This window comes from Triticum urartu, chromosome 4A, assembly GCF_056163025.1.
Source record: "Triticum urartu cultivar PI428250 chromosome 4A, HENAU_Tu73, whole genome shotgun sequence".
In the NCBI taxonomy this organism is placed as follows: domain Eukaryota; kingdom Viridiplantae; phylum Streptophyta; class Magnoliopsida; order Poales; family Poaceae; genus Triticum; species Triticum urartu.
In genome coordinates, this window is record NC_141876.1 from 17,617,977 (window position 1) to 17,635,577 (window position 17,601).

A 17,601-nucleotide genomic window follows, 5' to 3' on the forward strand; every position below is an offset into this window, starting at 1 on the left:
ACGCCGGGTCTTACCTGCGACTCCTTTTATGAACATCGATTGCAAGTGAGACGTACACACACGCACACACTCACACCATCATACAAATGCAATCGCACAATGCCTACTGAAGACCTAGTGAATTTTTCTTCTGTAGTCGAACCGAGAAACAACTCCATCACCTATATTGCATTGCTAGGGAATTCGTGTCCGTTTCCTATGGAAAAAAACCACATTTTTGTCTAGTTTAAGCTCAAGGTGGAGAAATATGTTCCCGGATGCCTCCCATCCTTAAGCTAACATGAACAAATGATGACAATTAATGGAAACTTTGGGTGATGTGGCTCTCGTCTCTCTTATTGCGGTCGTCGATTTTTTTCTCTCTCCCTAAATGTGTTTCTCTTCTGTTCTACTTTTCTTATTGTTCGGTGCTTCATGTTTGGACACTTTATATAGCGAATATGGGAATATGTAGACATAGAAAAGTGGAAAATTAGGTGCCAAGCAATAAATATTGTATTGACATTAGTCGTACATGGAAGCTGTTGCATTGCTTTTCTTTTTGACATAGTAAAGACGCAAGCGCTTATAGGTAGGTGTTAACTGCTTAAAGATAGCATATAAGTTCCCGCAGATGAAAATAAAAGAAATAAAAACAAGAACAAATACATGAGTTTTTTTTTGGTATTGACTTCTGATAGGGTTAGGACCTCTTTGGATCACATGTTTGAGAAACGCGCAATTATAGAATCACATGAATCTGTCGAGTTTGCAAGTGCAAAGCAAAGGAATGTGAAAGAGCAAAAACTTGTAATATTTGTCGTCTAGACAGATCACAAGGAAAAAGAAACACACACAAAAATGTCTCGATCCTATACGAACGAGTCTAAAAAAGAGGCGGCATGGAGCGGCGCGCCCAGCTCCGCCGTCTTGCTGCTCGCCAAGGCCTTAGCCATGGCGTCCCTCACGGCGTCGTCATGCGTGGCCAAGGTTAGTTGGTTGACTGGCCGAGGCAGGGTAAGAGGGAGGTTAGGTGCGGGTGCGGGTGTCATGCATGTGAGCGTGTGTGTGTGTGAGGTGGCCGGTGGAAAACTAGGAAATGGGCTAGCGCAGTGTATGTAGTTAAGCGTGACTGGCACGATCAAGACCGGGAGAATTTGGCCACGTATGTAGAGGCGTTTAGGACTGTTTGGTTCACATTCTGTCAGACTTTATCGCACCTCAAGTTAGGTGGTTTGACTAAGTTAAATGGATGTTTGGTTATAGTCACATCTAAGGCAAGAACAAAACTATGAGAAATAAGCCTCCCATGTCTGTGAATTTGACATAGGCATAGTGTTGGTATTTTATGGCTTTATTATTATTATTATTATTATTATTATTATTATTATTATTATTATTATTATTATGTCGGTTTTATTGTTTAGTCAAACGGTTGGAATGTGGATGTGTGCATCGCTATGCAGAGGACGGGTGTTGCTCACTTGTTGTATCCTCTTGATGCTACATATTGAGTTAATAAAAGTGTCATTTATCAAAAAAAATACACATAAATATGTGGTAAAATTCCCTTATGTAAGCAAAAGTGTGGTTAAGAATTTGAACGCGTAAGATAAGGAAAGAATGATACAAGTAGCATGGCAGACAATGGAAAAATTAGTCGCCAACCAAACAAGCCCTTAATTTTTTTCTGTATTTCGGAGCTGATGCCACCAGAAAGTCAGTGAACACCAGGTAGTACCTACAACCTAGTGATTTTTGGTTGTGAAGTTGAACTCAAGAACAACTCTATTGACTATATATGTTGCATTGTTGGAGAATTCCGTGTCCGTTTCTCTGAGAGAAACCCATAATTTAGTCTTGCTTAGGATTTTGGTCCGGAATTCTTTTCCCTCATGCCTCCCATCCTTAAGCTGGCATGAACAAATGAAGACAATGGAAATATTAGGTGATGTGGCTCTTGCCTCTCTTATTGTGATCATTGATATTTTTTCTCTAACCGTGTTTCCCTTATGTTCTTGTCCCCTTACTTTCCGTGCTTCATGTTTGATGATTTTATATATCAAAGATGGCAATATATAGACATAGAAAAGTGTAAAATTAAGTGCTAAGCAATCAATATTGTATTGGCATTAGTCCTACATAGTAGGTGGCATTATTTCTTAGAGGTGACATAGGAATTACTTCACATAAAAATAAAAGAAATAAAAAAGAACAATACATGGATTGAAAATTGACTCCAGCATCTATAGTGCCAGGACCTCCTAGGGTCACATGTATGAGAAACGCGGGATTATAAAATCACATAAATCATAAAGGTTTACAAGTGCAAAACAAAGAACTATGAAAGAGCGAAAACTTGTAACATTTGTCGTTTGGACGGATCAACAAGATAAAGGAACACACGCAATAAATGCCTCGATTATAAAAAAGAGGTTTGAGTGGATGTTTAAATTCCTATGCAATCAAACCAACCCATAGAAGAAAGCATATGCATGGGAGGAGAAAGAAGGGAAAGCTAGTTGGAAGGAGTTGGTTAGTCCACGATGATGGCAGAGCACAACTGGTAGATTTTATTCGAGTGGCAACTCATGTTTGTGAATATTGGCAGGCCAAACACAATGCTTGGAGGTATGCTTGCCTCTAAGTTGAGTCCCATAGCTAGCCTCTATGTTTATCCCAAAACTCTGCAGTGTGTCATTCTTTTATCGTGGACCTCATAAGAACCTTAAAAAATGTGTGCCATGCTTCTCTTTCATCACTTTTCTTTGCTATACTTGATACACGTGTAACCTGTCAAAGGGACCATATTCTTTTATTGCTTGGATTCTGTCTCGAAAGCTAGAAGCAACACAAAAAAAGCAACTTATAGGCACTGGTTTGTAGTGTATGTAGGCGGTCTGTGTAGGCTTAGCCTTAGAGGAAGAATGCAAAAGGCAAGAATATGGATGACAAGGTGGACTGTAGGTTCTTGTAGGCACAACAATAGGTAGAAAATAGTATTGGTTATGTTGGATAAATATTTTTGCAAGGTGCTTCATAAGGTGGCGGTTTTGAGCTATCCAGCAATTGGGATCTCAAATAATTGCATGACAGACGGCAATCTGGATCATTGTTATAGTTACATGCATAAAGAAAATCATTGTTCATTATAAACCTCTTAGATTGCCTAGAATATGTAAGGAACATGCTAAATACAAGCAACGTGGTGTACATATTGTTCATTTTCAGGCAAGGCAATCATTCACCGAGTAAGCCAACCTTTTCCTCGTAGTTGAGTCTTGAGAGAAGTCCATTTGGCTAAGACCTCGAACGCTGAAAACGTCTAAGATTCAATCCTCCACGCTCCTGAAACCAATTTTCACCGAGTAAGCCGGTTTTGACTTGTTGATTGTCGAATCAGTTATCTTAGTCAACCTTTTTTGTCAAGTTTTGTCAAAAAAAAGTGACCAGAAAATTGTGTAACATCAACACTAATATAGTGATCATTCTGGAAATTTCTAGATATTTTTGCCTAACAAATTAAAAAATACCCAAAAAGTTCAATTCCAGCCCTTTTTGGTCAAATTCTGTCCAGAAAAATGAAAGTGTCTACAAAATTTGAAAAAACTTCTGTAAAATCAACACTAATATAGTGATCATTATGGTAAAGTTTCAGATATTTTTGCCAAAGAGATTTTTAAATACCCTGAAATTGCAATTCCAACACTAATGCTTTGCCGAGTTGGAACCGACTTTCCCCGAGTTTTCCAAGAACTAAGGAAACCTGGAAATTGCAGTAGTGATACACATAGACTAACATGTATTTTTAATAACAATCACTTAGTATAGATATATTATCAGTTCAACATGTTATACCGAAGTCCAAGACATACAGTCATAACTTTGCTCATCCTCGACCAATAAGTTTGCAGAAGTCATATGGACACTAACCAGATTGACGGCCCTTTGAGTGTACCCAAATATCTTTGTATGGTTCATCTCTAAGAGGCCGCCATCTCCCAAACTCTAGAGAAGCATCATCGAGCAGATAAACTCCATAGTGTACCACAACAAAACAGTATATGCATTAGTTTGTGCCAAACACCAAAGAATGGTGATGAGCAATTGCAAACGCTCGTCGTGGGAATGTGGGCATCAAGACATGCACCAAGGCCATCATGTAGCCGGTTTGAGACCAGTCATTTGATATATTTGTAGGTTTAGCAATCAAACTTTGACGTCTGGAATCAACTATTTCTCCAATTCTTGTAATTATTGAAGCCGACTCTATGACGGGACGCACGGTTCAGTAATTGATCCGGTGTTGCTCGAGATGTATGGACCGATTCCTTGGTTGAGTGGTAACCTTAGTCTATTGATTTTGTGATCGTCCAGCTCTGAATGTTTATATACATGGATTTGTAAATTGGAACCTGAAAGTGAAACCCTTTATGGGGACATATTCTTGCATAGTATTTTCATTGTAAATGGATCATCGAATGCAACACCAGCTTATGCCCAAACACCACTTTTCAAGGAAAAATACTAGAGTTGTGACCAAAGGGTTTCTGCTGTGACAAGTAAATCATAGGCATAGTACAGTTTACACCAGTGAAATAACATTGTATTGCACTGTACTCCCAAGCAGGACCTTATGTAATAACAACCATCATACCGGCCATATGCTTCCACATGAAGGAAGGAAGTCTTTCGCTGACATAAGTAAATGCTAGCAAAAGAAAATGGAATCAAAGGGAATCCACATGAAAAGCTTAAACAAGACTTCGAAAAAAGAGAGAAGGAAAACAGCAAGACCATTGCAAATTAAACGATAGATTAAGTGCGTACAAGGAACTGATCGCCAAGAAACTGAAATATGTAGCTTCCGCCAATACGTAGCAACTGAATGAACAGCCATCTCCCAAACTCTAGAGAAGCATCATCGAGCAGATAAACTCCATAGTGTACCACAACAAAACAGTATATGCATTAGTTTGTGCCAAACACCAAAGAATGGTGATGAGCAATTGCAAACGCTCGTCCTGGGAATGTGGGCATCAAGACATGCACCAAGGCCATCATGTAGCCGGTTTGAGACCAGTCATTTGATATCTTTGTAGGTTTAGCAATCAAACTTTGACGTCTGGAATCAACTATTTCTCCAATTCTTGTAATTATTGAAGTTGACTCTATGACGGGACGCACGGTTCAGTAATTGATCCGGTGTTGCTCGAGATGCATGGACCGATTCCTTGGTTGAGTGCTAACCTTAGTCTATTGATTTTGTGATCGTCCAGCTCTGAATGTTTATATACATGGATTTGTAAATTGGAACCCGAAAGTGAAGCCCTTTATGGGGACATATTATTGCATAGTATTTTCATTGTAAATGGATCATCGAATGCAACACCAGCTTATGCCCAAACTGTTGGGGAACGTAGTAATCTCAAAAAAAAATTCCTACGTGCACGCAAGATCATGGTGATGCATAGCAACGAGGGGGAGAGTGTGATCTACGTACCCTTGTAGATCGACAACGGAAGCGTTAACTTTGGTTGATGTAGTCGTACATCTCCACGGCCCGACCGATCAAGCACCGAAACTACGACACCTCCAAGTTCTAGCACACGTTCAGCTCGATGACGATCCCCAGACTCCGATCCAGCAAAGTGTCGGGGAAGAGTTCCGTCAGCACGACGGCGTGGTGACGATCTTGATGTACTACCTTCGCAGGGCTTCGCCTAAGCACTGCTACAATATTATCGAGGACTATGGTGGAAGGGGGCACCGCACACGGCTAAGAATATGATCACGTGGATCAACTTGTGTCTCTAGGGGGTGCCCCTGCCTCCGTATGTAAAGGTTCAAGGGAGGGGGGCCGGCCGGCCAGGTGTGGGGCGCCAGGAGGAGTCCTACTCCTTCTGGGAGTAGGAATCCCCCCCTTTCCTAATTGGAATAGGATTCAAGGAGGGGGAAAAGAGAGAGAGAAGGAGGGGGGGCGCCGGCCCCCTCTCTCCTTGTCCTATTCGGACTAGGGGGGAGGGGCGCGCGGCCCAGCCCTGGCTGCCTCTCCTCTTCTTCCACTAAGGCCCATTAAGGCCCATATAGCTCCCGGGGGGTTCCGGTAACCTCCCGGTACTCCGGTAAAATCCCGATTTCACCCGGAACACTTCCGATATCCATAACATAGGCTTCCAATGTATCAATCTTTATGTCTCGACCATTTCGAGACTCCTCGTCATGTCCGTGATCACATCTGGGACTCCGAACAACCTTCGGTACATCAAAATGCATAAACTCATAATATAACTGTCATCATAACCTTAAGCGTGCGGACCCTACGGGTTCAAGAACAATGTAGATATGACCGAGACACGTCTCCGGTCAATAACCAATAGCGGAACCTGGATGCTCATATTGGCTCCTACATATTCTACGAAGATCTTTTATCGGTCAGACCGCATAACAACATACGTTGTTCCCTTTGTCATCGGTATGTTACTTGCCCGAGATTCGATCGTCGGTATCCTATACCTAGTTCAATCTCGTTACCGGCAAGTCTCTTTACTCGTTCTGTAATACATCATCCCGCAACTAAGTCATTAGTCGCAATGCTTGCAAGGCTTAAGTGATGTGCATTACCGAGAGGGCCCAGAGATACCTCTCCGACAATCGGAGTGACAAATCCTAATCTCGAAATACGCCAACCCAACATGTACCTTTGGAGACACCTGTAGAGCTCCTTTATAATCACCCAGTTACGTTGTGACGTTTGATAGCACACAAAGTGTTCCTCTGGTAAACGGGAGTTGCATAATCTCATAGTCATAGGAACATGTATAGGTCATGAAGAAAGCAATAGCAACATACTAAACGATCGGGTGCTAAGCTAATGGAATGGGTCATGTCAATCAGATCATTCAACTAATGATGTGATCCCGTTAATCAAATAACAACTCTTTGTCCATGGTTAGGAAAGATAACCATCTTTGATTAACGAGCTAGTCAAGTAGAGGCATACTAGTGACACTCTGTTTGTCTATGTATTCACACATGTATTATGTTTCCGGTTAATACAATTCTAGCATGAATAATAAACTTTTATCATGATATAAGGAAATAAAATAATAACTTTATTATTGCCTCTAGGGCATATTTCCTTCAGTCTCCCACTTGCACTAGAGTCAGTAATCTAGATTACACAGTAATGATTCTAACACCCATGGAGCCTTGGTGTTGATCATGTTTTGCTCGTGGAAGAGGCTTAGTCAACGGGTCTGCAACATTCAGATCCGTATGTATCTTGCAAATCTCTATGTCTCCCACCTGGACTAGATCCCGGATGGAATAGAAGCGTCTCTTGATGTGCTTGGTTCTCTTGTGAAATCTGGATTCCTTTGCCAAGGCAATTGCACCAGTATTGTCACAAAAGATTTTCATTGGACCCGATGCACTAGGTATGACACCTAGATCGGATATGAACTCCTTCATCCAGACTCCTTCATTTGCTGCTTCCGAAGCAGCTATGTATTCCGCTTCACACGTAGATCCCGCCACGACGCTTTGTTTAGAACTGCACCAACTGACAGCTCCACCGTTTAATGTAAACACGTATTCGGTTTGCGATTTGGAATCGTCCGGATCAGTGTTAAAGCTTGCATCAACGTAACCGTTTACGATGAGCTCTTTGTCACCTCCATATACGAGAAACATATCCTTAGTCCTTTTTAGGTACTTCAGGATGTTCTTGACTGCTGTCCAGTGATCCACTCCTGGATTACTTTGGTACCTCCCTGCTAGACTTATAGCAAGGCACACATCAGGTCTGGTACACAGCATTGCATACATGATAGAGCCTATGGCTGAAGCATAGGGAACATCTTTCATTTTCTCTCTATCTTCTGCAGTGGTCGGGCATTGAGTCTTACTCAACTTTACACCTTGTAACATAGGCAAGAACCCTTTCTTTGCTTGATCCATTTTGAACTTCTTCAAAATCTTGTCAAGGTATGTGCTTTGTGAAAGTCCAATTAAACGTCTTGATCTATCTCTATAGATCTTTATGCCTAATATGTAAGCAGCTTTATCGAGGTCCTTCATTGAAAAACTCTTATTCAAGTATCCCTTTATGCTATCCAGAAATTCTATATCATTTCCGATCAGTAATATGTCGTCCACATATAATACCAGAAATGCTACAGAGCTCCCACTCACTTTCTTGTAAATACAGGCTTCTCCAAAAGTCTGTATAAAACCAAATGCTTTGATCACACTATCAAAGCGTTTATTCCAACTCTGAGAGGCTTGCACCAGTCCATAAATGGATCCCTGGAGCTTGCACACTTTGTTAGCTCCCTTTGGATCGACAAAACCTTCCGGTTGCATCATATACAACTCTTCTTCCAGAAATCCATTCAGGAATGCAGTTTTGACATCCATCTGCCAAATTTCATAATCATGAAATGCGGCAATTGCTAACATGATTCGGACAGACTTAAGCATCGCTACGGGTGAGAAGGTCTCATCGTAGTCAACCCCTTGAACTTGCCGAAACCCTTTTGCGACAAGTCAAGCTTTGTAGACAGTAATATTACCGTCGGCGTCAGTCTTCCTCTTGAAGATCCATTTATTCTCAATTGCTTGCCGATCATTGGGCAAGTCAACCAAAGTCCACACTTTGTTCTCATACATGGATCCCATCTCAGATTTCATGGCTTCAAGCCATTTTGCGGAATCTGGGCTCACCATTGCTTCTTCATAGTTCGTAGGTTCATCATGATCTAGTAGCATGACTTCCAGAACTGGATTACCGTACCACTCTAGCGCGGATCTCACTCTGGTTGATCTACGAGGTTCAGTAGTATCTTGTTCCAAAGTTTCATGATCATTATCATTAGCTTCCTCACTAATTGGTGTAGGTGTCACAGAAACAGTTTTCTGTGATGCACTACTTTCCAATAAGGGAGTAGGTATAGTTACCTCGCCAAGTTCTACTTTCCTCCCACTCACTTCTTTCGAGAGAAACTCCTTCTCTAGAAAGTTTCCGAACTTAGCAACAAAATTCTTGCCTTCGGATCTGTGATAGAAGGTATATCCAATAGTCTCCTTTGGATATCCTATGAAGACACATTTCTCCGATTTGGGTTCGAGCTTATCAGGTTGAAGCTTTTTCACATAAGCATCGCAGCCCCAAACTTTCAGAAACGACAACTTTGGTTTCTTGCCAAACCATAGTTCATAAGGCGTCGTCTCAACGGATTTTGATGGTGCCCTATTTAACGTGAATGCGGCCGTCTCCTAAGCATAACCCCAAAACGATAGCGGTAAATCAGTAAGAGACATCATAGATCGTACCATATCTAGTAAAGTACGATTACGACGTTCGGACACACCATTACGCTGTGGTGTTCCGGGTGGCGTGAGCTGCGAAACTATTCCGCATTGTTTCAAATGTTCATCAAACTCGTAACTCAAATATTCTCCTCCACGATCAAATCGTAGAAACTTTATTTTCTTGTTACGATGATTTTCAACTTCACTCTGAAATTCTTTGAACTTTTCAAATGTTTCAGACTTATGTTTCATTAAGGAGATATACCCATATCTGCTTAAGTTATCTGTGAAGGTGAGAAAATAATGATATCCGCCACGAGCCTCAATATTCATCGGACCACATACATCTGTATGTATGATTTCCAACAAATCTGTTGCTCTCTCCATAGTACCGGAGAACGGTGTTTTAGTCATCTTGCCCATGAGGCACGGTTCGCAAGTACCAAGTGATTCATAATCAAGTGGTTCCAAAAGTCCATCAGTATGGAGTTTCTTCATGCGCTTTACACCGATATGACCTAAACGGCAGTGCCACAAATAAGTTGCACTATCATTATCAACTCTGCATCTTTTGGCTTCAACATTATGAATATGTGTGTTACTACTATCGAGATTCAATAAGAATAGACCACTCTTCAAGGGTGCATGACCATAAAAGATATTACTCATATAAATAGAACAACCATTATTCTCTGATTTAAATGAATAACCGTCTCGCATCAAACAAGATCCAGATATAATGTTCATGCTTAACGCTGGCACCAAATAACAATTATTTAGGTCTAATATTAATCCCGAAGGTAGATGTAGAGGTAGCGTGCCGACCGCGATCACATCGACTTTGGAACCGTTTCCCACGCGCATCGTCACCTCGTCCTTAGCCAATCTTTGCTTAATTCGTAGTCCCTGTTTCGAGTTGCAAACATTAGCAACAGAACCAGTATCAAATACCCAGGTGCTACTTTGAGCATTAGTAAGGTACACATCAATAACATGTATATCACATATACCTTTGTTCACCTTGCCATCCTTCTTATCCGCCAAATATTTGAGGCAGTTCCGCTTCCAGTGACCAGTCTGCTTGCAGTAGAAGCACTCAGTTTCAGGCTTAGGTCCAGACTTGGGTTTCTTCTCTTGAGCAGCAACTTGCTTGCTGTTCTCCTTGAAGTTCCCCTTCTTCTTGCCTTTGCCCTTTTTCTTGAAACTAGTGGTCTTGTTGACCATCAACACTTGATGCTCCTTCTTGATTTCTACCTCCGCAGCTTTCAGCATTGCGAAGAGCTCGGGAATAGTCTTATTCATCCCTTGCATATTATAGTTCATCACGAAGCTCTTGCAGCTTGGTGGCAGTGATTGGAGAATTCTGTCAATGACGCAATCATCTGGAAGATTAACTCCCATCTGAATCAAGTGATTATTATACCCAGACATTTTGAGTACATGCTCACTGACAGAACTGTTCTCCTCCATCTTGCAGCTATAGAACTTATTGGAGACTTCGTATCTCTCTATCCGGGCATTTGCTTGAAATATTAACTTCAACTCTTGGAACATCTCATATGCTCCATGACGTTCAAAACGTCGTTGAAGTCCCGGTTCTAAGCCGTAAAGCATGGCACACTGAACTATCGAGTAGTCATCAGCTTTGCTCTGCCAGACGTTCACAACATCTGGTGTTGCTCCAGTAGCAGGCCTTGCACCCAGCGGTGCTTCCAGGACGTAATTCTTCTGTGCAGCAATGAGGATAATCCTCAAGTTACGGACCCAGTCCGTGTAATTGCTACCATCATATTTCAACTTTGCTTTCTCAAGGAATGCATTAAAATTCAACGGAACAACAGCACGGGCCATTTATCTACAATCATACATAAACAAGCAAGATACTATCAGGTACTAAGTTCATGATAAATTTAGGTTCAATTAATCATATTACTTAAAGAACTCCCACTTAGATAGACATCCCTCTAATCCTCTAAGTGATTACGTGATCCAAATCAACTAAACCATGTCCGATCATCACGTGAGATGGAGTAGTTTCATTGGTGAACATCACTATGTTGATCATATCTACTATATGATTCACGCTCGACCTTTCGGTCTCCGTGTTCCGAAGCCATATCTGTATATGCTTGGCTCGTCAAGTATAACCTGAGTATTCCGCGTGTGCAACTGTTTTGCACCCGTTGTATTTGAACGTAGAGCCTATCACACCCGATCATCACGTGGTGTCTCAACACGAAGAACTTTCGCAACGGTGCATACTCAGGGAGAACACTCCTTGATAATTTAGTGAGAGATCATCTTATAATGCTACTGTCAATCAAAGCAAGATAAGATGCATAAAAGATAAACATCACATGCAATCAATATAAGTGATATGATATGGCCATCATCATCTTGTGCTTGTGATCTCCATCTCTGAAGCACCGTCATGATCACCATCATCACCGGTGCGACACCTTGATCTCCATCGTAGCATCGTTGTCGTCTCGCCAATCTTATGCTTCCACGACTATCGCTACCGCTTAGTGATTAAGTAAAGCATTACAGCGCGATTGCATTGCATACAATAAAGCGACAACCATATGGCTCCTGCCAGTTGCTGATAACTCGGTTACAAAACATGATCATCTCATACAATAAAATTTAGCATCATGTCTTGACCATATCACATCACAACATGCCCTGCAAAAACAAGTTAGACATCCTCTACTTTGTTGTTGCAAGTTTTACGTGGCTGCTACGGGCTTAAGCAAGAACCAATCTTACCTACGCATCAAAACCACAACGATAGTTTGTCAAGTTGGTGTTGTTTTAACCTTCGCAAGGACCGGGCGTAGCCACACTCGGTTCAACTAAAGTTGGAGAAACTGTCACCCGCAAGCCACCTATGTGCAAAGCACGTCGGGAGAACCGGTCTCGCGTAAGCGTACACGTAATGTCGGTCCGAGCCACTTCGTCCAACAATACCGCCGAACCAAAGTATGACATGCTGGTAAGCAGTATGACTTATATCGCCCACAACTCACTTGTGTTCTACTCGTGCATATAACATCAACATATAAAACTTAGGCTCTGATACCACTGTTGGGGAACGTAGTAATTTCAAAAAATTTCCTACACGCACGCAAGATCATGGTGATGCATAGCAACGAGGGGGGAGAGTGTGATCTACGTACCCTTGTAGATCGACAACGGAAGCGTTAACTTTGGTTGATGTAGTCGTACGTCTCCACGGCCCGACCGATCAAGCACCGAAACTACGGCACCTCTGAGTTCTAGCACACGTTCAGCTCGACGACAATCCCCGGACTCCGATCCAGCAAAGTGTCGGGGAAGAGTTCCGTCAGCACGACGGCGTGGTGACGATCTTGATGTACTACCTTCGCAGGGCTTCGCCTAAGCACTGCTACAATATTATTGAGGACTATGGTGGAAGTGGGCACCGCACACGGCTAAGAATATGATCACGTGGATCAACTTGTGTCTCTAAGGGGTGCCCCTGCCTCCGTATATAAAGGTTCAAGGGAGGGGGGCGGCCGGCCAGGTGTGGCGCGCCAGGAGGAGTCCTACTCCTTCTGGGAGTAGGACTCCCCCCTTTCCTAATTGGAATAGGATTCAAGGAGGGGGAAAAGAGAGAGAGAGAGAAGGAGGGGGGCGCCAGCCCCCTCTCTCCTTATCCTATTCGGACTAGGGGGGAGGGGCGCGCGGCCCAGCCCTGGCTGCCTCTCCTCTTCTTCCACTAAGGCCCATTAAGGCCCATATAGCTCCCGGGGGGTTCCGGTAACCTCCCGGTACTCTGGTAAAATCCTGATTTCACCCGGAACACTTCCGATATCCATAACATAGGCTTCCAATATATCAATATTTATGTCTCGACCATTTCGAGACTCCTCGTCATGTCCGTGATCACATCCGGGACTCTGAACAACCTTCGGTACATCAAAATGCATAAACTCATAATATAACTGTCATCATAACCTTAAGCGTGCGGACCCTACGGGTTCGAGAACAATGTAGATATGACCGAGACACGTCTCCGGTCAATAACCAATAGCGGAACCTGGATGATCATAGTGGCTCCTACATATTCTACGAAGATCTTTTATCGATCAGACCGCATAACAACATACGTTGTTCCCTTTGTCATCGGTATGTTGCTTGCCCGAGATTCGATCGTCGGTATCCTATACCTAGTTCAATCTCGTTACCGGCAAGTCTCTTTACTCGTTCTGTAATACATCATCCCGCAACTAACTCATTAGTCGCAATGCTTGCAAGGCTTAAGTGATGTGCATTACCGAGAGGGCCCAGAGATACCTCTCCGACAATCGGAGTGACAAATCCTAATCTCGAAATACGCCAACCCAACATGTACCTTTGGAGACACCTATAGAGCTCCTTTATAATCACCCAGTTACGTTGTGACGTTTGGTAGCACACAAAGTGTTCCTCTGGTAAACGGGAGTTGCATAATCTCATAGTCATAGGAACATGTATAAGTCATGAAGAAAGCAATAGCAACATACTAAACGATCGGGTGCTAAGCTAATGGAATGGGTCATGTCAATCAGATCATTCAACTAATGATGTGATCCCGTTAATCAAATAACAACTCTTTGTCCATGGTTAGGAAACATAACCATCTTTGATTAACGAGCTAGTCAAGTAGAGGCACACTAGTGACACTCTGTTTGTCTATGTATTCATACATGTATTATGTTTCCGGTTAATACAATTCTAGCATGAATAATAAACTTTTATCATGATATAAGGAAATAAATAATAACTTTATTATTGCCTCTAGGGCATATTTCCTTCACAAACACCACTTTTCAAGGAAAAATACTAGAGTTGTGACCAAAGGGTTTCTGCTGTGACAAGTAAATCATAGGCATAGTACAGTTTACACCAGTGAAATAACATTGTATTGCACTGTACTCCCAAGCGGGACCTTATGTAATAACAACCATCGTACCAGCTAGGGATGAAAATGGAACGGAAACTTTCCGTTTTTCCGGCAAAAAACGAAAACGGAGAGGAAAAACGGAAATGGAAACGGAAGTTTGCAAAACAAAAACAAAAGTGGAATTTTTTATGCGGAAACGGAAACAAAAACGAAACAATGTTTTCCGGCGGAACAAGTGCGGAAATGGAATTTTCCGTTTCCGTTAATATGGAACTTTCCGCTTTTAATACGAGCAAATGTCTATTTTATAGCCCAACACAGAGTTACATAGCAGAATAATGGCCCAACTTCAGCATAACAATACACCAGGCGCCGCAGCAAGGCGAGCAGAATCCCTAATCTAATCCCTAATCACCGCTCAAAAATAATCTAATCCCTAATCGAGCAGAGGAGCACGCCGCCACCGCCACTGCCCTCGCATCTTCGGCCGGCCTGCCCAGACTTGACATGGCGCCGTCGGACGCTGCCGTCCTCTGAAGCTGTCGTTCGACGCCTCCGTCCTCTACGCCCCTCTGAAGCCGCCTTTCCGACGCCTCCGACCTCTACGCCCCTCCAACACAATCGAATCCCTCCGCAGTTGCACCCCTCTCCGCTGCTGACGACACCTTCACGGCTGCACCTGCAGTCCTGCACTACTGCACATACAGAGTAAGATCACCAAGCAAGATAGCTTATGAATGTTCGTGCAGATCTTGCGAAAATCCATGATACACACTATGTTGAATTGCCTGTAGCCATGTAAATACAATAAGTCTATCAGAACTAATATTGGGATCCTTGTGCTTTCACAGTGCACTAGTGGGCTAGTGGTACAGTTGTATTTAGCTTGCTTATACATAATTAATTAATGCTGTTAGCCTGTTACAGGTCTGGCCGTAGTGTTAGTGCACTGCCAACCTGCAATGGATGATTTTTTTACGGCAAGTAGCAGTGCAAGTGTAACCGCAACATCTCCGATTGTGCTTGAATCATCGTCGGAGCAGCCTCCCAATGCTACTAATACAAGTGCAGCAGCTGCAAGTTCGGATACAGCCAATGGAACTGAAGATGCAGCCCCTGACGTGAAGAGATGTAAGAAGCTCAACTCTGATGTTTGGGAACATTTCACCAAGTATGAGATAACGACGATGGATAAGGATGGTAACAAGGTTGTAGAGAAATGGGCTAGATGCAATAGCAAAGGGTGCAATTACAAGGGCCCTCGTACTAATGCTCGAGGCAATCGGGGCACAACAGTTTTCAAGTCTCATTTGCAGAACAAGCATCAGATCATTACTGGAGAGCAAAAACTTATACTGAATAAAGTTGAAGGAAATGAGTCCATGGTAGTACCTGCGACCTTTAGGTATGACGAGTCTACCAGTTTGAAGAAGTTTTATCTCTCAATTATAATGCATGAGTACCCCTTCAATATTGTTGACCACGAGTACTTGGTGGACTTTATCCATTCTTTGCATCCAACTTTTCCAATTAAAAGTCGCCCTACTGTGAAGAAAGACATAGTCAACATATTTAAAGAGGAAAAGAAGAAATTGTATGAGTACTTCAAAACAGTGCAGTGCCGATTTAGTGCCACCATGGACATGTGGACATCTGGACAAACCAAAGGATACATGTGCATCACTGTTCATTGGATAGATGAAAACTGGTGCATGCAAAAGAGGATTATCAAGTTTAATCATGTACAGGGAAACCATTCAGGAAAAAATCTTTGCTTACACTTTTATGATTGCATAGTGGATTGGAATCTTGACAGGAAATTGCTTTCAGTCAGTTTGGACAATGCTTCAGCCAATGATAAGTGTGTTGAGGGGCTACTAACCAAATTCAGTAAGAATAGTCTAATCTGTGATGGCATATTTTTTCATGTAAGATGTTTCAATCACATCCTAAACCTGGTCGCTCAAGATGGTTTGAAGACAATTGCAGCATATATTGCAAATATTAGAAATACAATATCAATTGTGAGGAATTCTCCACAGCAGAAGGAAGAGTTTGAGAAGTGTGCTTCAGAATGTGACTTGAATCCAAAATCTGAACTGATCTTGGATGTTCCTACCCGGTGGAATTCCACGTATGATATGCTGCACAAGGCACTTTACTTTAGAGATGCTTTTGATAGGCTTTTTCTTCGGCATAAAAAGAAGTATAAGAAGTGTGCTCCAACTTCGCAGAATTGGATTATGGCATTGAAGATATGTGATCACCTGAAGATTTTCAAGGATGCTACTGTGCTGTTCTCTAGAACTACATATCCAACTGCAAATAAGTTTTTTATCACCTTTTGCAAGTTTAAGATTGCAATTGATGGCTGGTGTGCTAGCTCTGACAAAGTAATTAAGTCTATGGCACGTTCCATGAAACTTAAATATGATAAGTATTGGGAGAAGTCCAACATGGCACTTTCCGTGGCAGTCTTCTTTGATCCTAGATACAAGAGAAACGTGATAGAATATTATGCACCAACCATTTACCCCACCACTCATGACCAACAGATTGAGAAGTAAAGTTATTACCCAGTTGTTTGAAGCTTACGTCTCTACATCAAAGAAGACAACATGTAACAGTAGTGATACTAATATGTATGAAACACCTTCTGTTGATCTTGATCTAGATGATGGTTTAGACTCGTTCTTGAGTAGTAGAAGTCAAAAATCAAACCGTGTTCTCAAAACTGAGTTGGAAGTATACATGGAGCAAGAGTTACAATCTAGAAAAGATTCGAATTTTGATATACTATCATGGTGGAAGGTTAATCAAGTTGAGTTTCCTATTCTGTCACGACTTGCTCGAGATATCTTATCTATGCAAGTGTCGACGGTTGCCTCGGAGTCGGCATTCAGTGCTGGTGGGCGGGTTGTTGACCCATTTCGTGGTTGTCTTGAACCTGAAACCGTCGAAGCTTTAATTTGTACTAAAAGTTGGATTGGAGCATCAAAAGGTAACCTTTTGAATTTTATCTCAACTTCATGTGCACCCTGTGACATAATCATACTGATAATTATTATTATCAATCATTCAGGTAGTGACATTGCATCTGTTGTCAAAGACATGGACATGCCAAGCCTGGAGGAACGTTTTACAACTTTGGTGCACATGGTTTGCATTTTATCTATTTTTTGACTTGTATTATGTCTAATACTCATATTACAGAACTTGAAATCTATTTGTATGCTTGCCTATGTAGTTGGAGGAGCCACAAGAGGATGATAGTGATGATGACCTGGAGGACTTCATGGATGAGGAAATGGAGGATTGAATGTTGTGGTGCTGGAATGGAACTGTTAGTTACTATATTTAAAGTTTCAAATATTTGCATCATGGATACTTTTCTTGTT